Raw genomic sequence first — 7,554 nt, 5'->3', positions numbered from 1 at the left:
GGTCATGCGGTCGTCCAAAGGGGTCTAGTATCCTGGGATGACAAGCATCACGGGCACAGCTCGTATCAAAACAGTCGAAGAGGCCCGCGAAAGCTTGCTTTCCATGGCTATGCGATGCACAAATTGAGTTTACTCACCGTAGTATAAAACGAACGAACCGAACCTATCCGAGTAGGGATAATGGGCGCAGTAACATACTTCTGTGACCCAGCGAGAGTTGAACGAGGTGACATGAACTGTCAGTGGCTTATATCAGATGGGATACATACATGAGATTGCTTTCAAATCTACACTCGAAAACCTAACCAAGTAAAAGCGAACGTGGGGAGGATTCGAAACTGGTAACGAAATCTTAAGCTGGAAAGAGTCATCACTATGGATACATATTATGCGAAACCAATCAAGTGCTCAGTACTGATCCAAAACCTAAGAGCACTAGTGAACACCTTATTCTCACCCTAGTTCACATCCAAGTGATCGACCACGTGTGTGAAGCAAAGACCAATCGAATTCCTCAATGAACCGAACACTATGAACAAATGGCCAAAAACGTTATAACTATCCAAACATCCTACTATCTAGCGAAAGTCATCACGATGGAACCATACCATGATCTTTAACCTATAGCGCTCACCATATTCCTACCCAGAGTGCAAGTGAACAGATTGCCCACCCGTACCCAGTTCACAACCACGTGATCGACTAACATACCGAGGTTACCACAAGTCAAAGTTATACGTTTACAAGCGCAAGACCAATCGAAAACCCCGAAAGCAATCTCGACCCAAAATGTATTATCCGTGAGTGTAGTCGAGTCTCGTACTCGTCATCTGTAATCGTCGGATAGAATATCCAGTACACGGTTGTCTTTCCAAATGAAATCTACATACAGAACTCGCTCTTGGCAAATGGGTGGCATTGGCGCAATCAGGAGCGAGTTCCCGTCCGGGTGCCAAGTGATTGGCAAATGTCTGGGGGAAAGCAACCATATATTGATTTGTCTGTTAGTGTACTGGGTGTTTGAGGTATGTAGTATCCACGCTTGGTTGGGTGTGTCAGAGGACCATGGATGCGTTCACAACCCCAATTGGGGTACATCGGGAATGATTTTGTGGAACCGATGTGCCCGGCACACACTAAGTTTTGTTGCAAGTTAATAGTGTGCCATGTCCGGGGGGGTTGTGATTAAACTCTGGTGAATTGCGTACTGTGGTGATTGGGGTATGAAAGCCCCGCAGTTGCAATGATCGGACGCGCCTAGCGTGTCCTTTAGTTGATGGTAGGGAAATGAAGGCCCTTGTCAGCTCACCTAAGTATTCATGGAAGTTTGGCATAAGGTCGCTGTGGTAGGGGTATGAAGGCCCCGTCAGCGCATGCACAATCGGGCGCACGTGCGCTTAGCGGAGTCGAATGCCGCTCAAGTGCCTGTCCGGTGCATCGGGTGTGTGTGATACGAGGGCAATGAGGTTCGCACGGGGGCTCGCCTCCCGTGTGCTACCGGACTTGACAACATATAGAACGTGGTGTTTGCTCCTCCGGGTGCAATGGGACAATGAACATTCGAACGCAAAGTCGGAATTCTGGTTGATCCTACCAGTAATATACGCTCGTCTCAAAGGTTAAGCCATGCATGTCTAAGTACAAACAGATTTAATGTGAAACCGCATAAGGCTCAGTATAACAGCTATAATTTACGAGATCATCAACCTAGTTACTTGGATAACTGTGGAAAATCTAGAGCTAATACATGCAACATGCCAGGACCCTCGCGGGAACTGGTGCACTTATTAGTCAAACCAATCGCGGGTTCTCCGTGTCATTGAGTTGAAGTCTGGATAATGATGCTGATCGTATGGTCTCGCACCGACGACAGATCTCGCAAATATCTGCCCTATCAACTATGGATGGTAGTATAGAGGACTACCATGGTTGCAACGGGTAACGGGGAATCAGGGTTCGATTCCGGAGAGGGAGCCTGAGAAATGGCTACCACATCCAAGGAAGGCAGCAGGCGCGTAAATTACCCAATCCCGGGACGGGGAGGTAGTGACGAGAAATAACAATATGAAACTCTTTAATGATGTTTCATAATTGGAATGAGTAGAGCATAAATCCTTCTACGAGGATCAAGTGGAGGGCAAGTCTGGTGCCAGCAGCCGCGGTAATTCCAGCTCCACTAGCGTATATTAAAATTGTTGCGGTTAAAACGTTCGAAGTTGATACTTGTCCAACACAGTCCGGCTCCGCCGACCCGGTCAACCCGTGGTCGGTGGGCCAAGTCGGAATCTGGTTGCGACTCAATGGTGTGGTAGGGCACCAAGTCTGTGTCATGGTGTGCCCTTCAACGGGTGCAAGTGTAACATAGAGCTCGACCGCTCACGTTTACCTTGAACAAATTAGAGTGCTTAAAGCAGGGTGCCCAAACGCCCTAGAATAATCTTGCATGGAATAATGGAATACGACCTTGGTCTAATCTTTCATTGGTTTGTACTCAGACCGGAGGTAATGATTAACAGAAGTAGTTGGGGACACTAGTATTACGGCGCGAGAGGTGAAATTCGTAGACCGTCGTAAGACTAACTAAAGCGAAGGCATTTGTCAAGGATGCTTTCTTTAATCAAGAACGAAAGTTAGAGGATCGAAGGCGATTAGATACCGCCCTAGTTCTAACCGTAAACGATGCCAACTAGCAATTGGGAGACGCTACAACCAGGTGCTCTCAGTAGCTTCCGGGAAACCAAAGTCAGGTTCCGGGGGAAGTATGGTTGCAAAGTTGAAACTTAAAGGAATTGACGGAAGGGCACCACAATGAAATGGAGCTTGCGGTTCAATTTGACTCAACACGGGAAAACTTACCAGGTCCGAACTTATGGAGGTGAGACAGATTAATAGCTCTTTCTCAAATTTAAGGGTAGTGGTGCATGGCCGTTCTTAGTTCGTGGATTGATTTGTCTGGTTAATTCCGATAACGAACGTGACTCACATATGCTAACTAGAACGCAGTCAGCGTTAATGCGTCGATGCCGATTGGAACGGGTTAGGACCTTTCGGTGGAGTATGACCTGACACCTTCGCTGTTCGTGTGCGCAAGTGCACTTACGGTACGCTGCTTAGCAGGACAATTTGTGTTTAGCAAAATGAGATCGAGCGATAACAGGTCCGTGATGCCCTTAGATGTTCTGGGCTACACGCGTGCTACAATGTGGGTAGCAGCGTGTCTCCTATTCCGAGAGGAACGGGAAATCACTCAAATACTCACTTAGTAGGGATTATGGATTGCAATGGTCCATATGAACTCGGAACTTCTAGTAAGTGCTGGTCATCAGCCAGCGTTGAATACGTCCCTGCCCTTTGTACACACCGCCCGTCGCTACTACCGATGGATTATTTAGTGAGGTCTTTGGAGATGATCGTTCGCTGGATCCTCGTGAACCGCGTCTGCTTTATCGAAGTTGACCGAACTTGATGATTTAGAGGAAGTAAAAGTCGTAACAAGGTTTCCGTAGGTGAACCTGCGGAAGGATCATTAGTGGCCAAGTGATCCTTCCAGAAGTCCGAACCTGCGGGTTGAGACTTCGGCACAAGTTGCCATATGATAATTGACGAAACACTATAGAAGTCCGAACCTGCGGGTTGAGACTTCGGCACAAGTTGCCATATGCTAATTGACGAAACACTATAGAAGTCCGAACCTGCGGGTTGAGACTTCGGCACAAGTTGCCATATGATAATTGACGAAACACTATAGAAGTCCGAACCTGCGGGTTGAGACTTAGGCACAAGTTGCCTTATATAAAACTTCGAACAAATACACAAGTCCGAACCTGCGGGTTGAGACTTAGGCACAAGTTGCCTTATACATGACTTCGAACAAATACACAAGTCCGAACCTGCGGGTTGAGACTTAGGCACAAGTTGCCATATGAAAGTTGACGAAACACTAACAAGTCCGAACCTGCGAGTTGAGACTTAGGCACACGTTGCCTTATACATGACTTCGAACAAATACACAAGTCCGAACTTGCGGGTTGAGACTTAGGCACAAGTTGCCTTATACATACATTGGCCAAATAAACAGAAGTCCGAACCTGCGGGTTGAGACTTAGGCACAAGTTGCCATATTATATTCGATCAAACACTAAGTAGTCCGAACCTGCGGGTTGAGACTCAAGACCGTAACAAGATGTCACTATACAAGTCCGAACCTAAGGGTTGAGACTTAATGCGATCTAGATACCAAGTTGACATCCAATACCTGTTGAGCAAAACCAAAGATTCCCTGTTCTCGAATGATTACACTATATAACAGGGAATCATGAAGAAATCAAGCAAGCGTGAAACAAAGTCATCACTTGGGCATGCTCGATAGCCAACCACATGACCTTAACCTAAGAGAGCATGCAAACCACATGATACCTATAAACGATTAACCCGCCCTAGTTCAATCGTTCACCAAGTGATGACTTCAGTATGGCTAAGAGAAAAACTTTTGAATGGGAAAAACTCTAAGTCCGAACCTCCGGGTTGAGACTTCCGCGTCGGAGGTGGGCGCACCTCCTATCCGAAAGATGGTGAATCAGGGGTGTTCGATCAGCAATGGTCGGATGCCCCGTCGTAGTCCAACTATGACAATCCAAGTCAAGACCTCCGGGTTGAGACTTCCGCGTCCGGAGGTACGCGTACCGCCTACCCGAAAGATGGTGAATCAGGGGTGATCGATCAGCAATGGTCGGATGCCCCGTCGTAGTCCAACTATGACAATCAAAGTCAAGACCTCCGGGTTGAGACTTCCGCGTCCGGAGGTACGCGTACCGCCTACCCGAAAGATGGTGTGCTTCTGGGGTATTCGATGAGTCGGATACCCCGTCGTAGTCCAACTATGACAATACAAAGTCAAGACCTCCGGGTTGAGACTTCCGCGTCCGGAGGTACGCGTACCGCCTACCCGAAAGATGGTGTGCTTCTGGGGTATTCGATGAGTCGGATACCCCGTCGTAGTCCAACTATGACAATCAAAGTCAAGACCTCCGGGTTGAGACTTTCTAAGAGTACAAGCATAAAGGAACACGGACCAAGCCGTACCGAGAGAATCGGTACTAGAGCCCTTGTGGTTCTACATTGAGAGAGCCCTCGTGGTTCTCATTAGGGGCTTTATGCAAGAAGTACTCAATACTGTGGTGTGAAGTATAAAGTATAGAGTCCTCCACTGGTCCACGCTGCTCCGGCGGTCCTGGGTAAGATAGTTCATTCTAGCTTGCCCTATGTGGAAGAGGACTCAATACCCTACCTGTTGAGCTTGAAACAAAGTCATCACTTGGGCATGCTCATATTGCCATACACAATTACATTATATTCGAATGAGCATGCAAGCGACCCTATATAGACCGAACCAAAACGATAGATACCGCCGTAGTTCACCCCCACCAAGTGATGACTTTAGTATGGCTAGTGTGTGAAGTATAAAGTATAGTCCTCCCCTGGTCCACACTGCTTCGGCGGTCCTGGGTAAGATAGTTAGTTCTAGCTTGCCCTATGTGGAAGAGGACACAATACTTAATACTTAGAGTACAAGCATAAAGGAACACGGACCAAGCCGTACCGAGAGAATCGGTACTAGAGCCCTCGTGGTTCTACATTGAGAGAGCCCTCGTGGTTCTCATTAGGGGCTTTATGCAAGAAGTACTCAATACTGTGGTGTGAAGTATAAAGTATAGAGTCCTCCACTGGTCCACGCTGCTCCGGCGGTCCTGGGTAAGATAGTTCATTCTAGCTTGCCCTATGTGGAAGAGGACTCAATACCCTACCTGTTGAGCTTGAAACAAAGTCATCACTTGGGCATGCTCATATTGCCATACACAATTACATTATATTCGAATGAGCATGCAAGCGACCCTATATAGACCGAACCAAAACGATAGATACCGCCGTAGTTCACCCCCACCAAGTGATGACTTCAGTATGGCTAGTGTGTGAAGTATAAAGTATAGTCCTCCCCTGGTCCACACTGCTTCGGCGGTCCTGGGTAAGATAGTTAGTTCTAGCTTGCCCTATGTGGAAGAGGACACAATACTTAATACTTAGAGTACAAGCATAAAGGAACACGGACCAAGCCGTACCGAGAGAATCGGTACTAGAGCCCTCGCGGTTCTACATTGTGAGCCCTCGTGGTTCTCATTAGGGGCTTTATGCAAGAAGTACTCAATACTGTGGTGTGAAGTATAAAGTATAGAGTCCTCCACTGGTCCACGCTGCTCCGGCGGTCCTGGGTAAGATAGTTCATTCTAGCTTGCCCTATGTGGAAGAGGACTCAATACCCTACCTGTTGAGCTTGAAACAAAGTCATCACTTGGGCATGCTCATATTGCCATACAATATTCCATTATCTACTAATGAGCATGCAGCTATATGATTATAACCTGTAAACGATTACCCCGCCGTAGTTCAGCGCTTCAACCAAGTGATGACTTCAGTATGGCTAGTGTGTGAAGTATAAAGTATAGTCCTCCCCTGGTCCACACTGCTTCGGCGGTCCTGGGTAAGATAGTTAGTTCTAGCTTGCCCTATGTGGAAGAGGACACCATACTTAATACTGTGGTGTAATGAACAAAGTATAGTCCTCCACTGGTCCACGCTGCTTCGGCGGTCCTGGGTAAGATAGTTAGTTCTAGCTTGCCCTATGTGGAAGAGGGCATACAAGACAAAGTATAGTTCTCCCCTGGTCCACGCTGCTTCGGCGGTCCTGGGTAAGATAGTTAATTCTAGCTTGCCCTATGTGGAAGAGAGCATACATGAACCAAGAACGAAGGTTATGATCGAGGAATGATTCGACAACTAACCGATGGTATGAAATGTGAAGAATTCAAGCAAGCACACAATCAAGTCATCACTTGGGCATGCTCGATAGCCAACCCTATGACATTAACCTAGTAGAGCATGCGAAAACCAATATATATGTAAACGATGCCCCTCCCTAGTTCAGCGCTTCAACCAAGTGATGACTTCAGAATGGCTAAATCAAATCGGTTCAAAACATACCATCGGTACCCTATTGAAACACACAAGTCGATATCAAACCTCATGATTGTGTAGTCCTCCACTGGTCCACACTGCTCCGGCGGTCCTGGGTAAGATAGTTCATTCTAGCTTGCCCTATGTGGAAGAGGGCACATTACTCAATACTGTGGTGTTATGAACAAAGTATAGTCCTCCACTGGTCCACGCTGCTTCGGCGGTCCTGGGTAAGATAGTTAGTTCTAGCTTGCCCTATGTGGAAGAGGGCATACAAGACAAAGTATAGTTCTCCCCTGGTCCACGCTGCTTCGGCGGTCCTGGGTAAGATAGTTAATTCTAGCTTGCCCTATGTGGAAGAGAGCATACATGAACCAAGAACGAAGGTTATGATCGAGGAATGATTCGACAACTAACCGATGGTATGAAATGTGAAGAATTCAAGCAAGCACACAATCAAGTCATCACTTGGGCATGCTCGATAGCCAACCTCATGACATTAACCTAGTAGAGCATGCGAAAACCAATATATATGTAAACGATGCC

The sequence above is a fragment of the Anopheles coustani genome, assembly GCF_943734705.1.
Source record: "Anopheles coustani chromosome X unlocalized genomic scaffold, idAnoCousDA_361_x.2 X_unloc_48, whole genome shotgun sequence".
In the NCBI taxonomy this organism is placed as follows: domain Eukaryota; kingdom Metazoa; phylum Arthropoda; class Insecta; order Diptera; family Culicidae; genus Anopheles; species Anopheles coustani.
The sequence above is the reverse complement of the archived record's forward strand: the minus strand, read 5'-3'. Positions refer to the sequence as shown.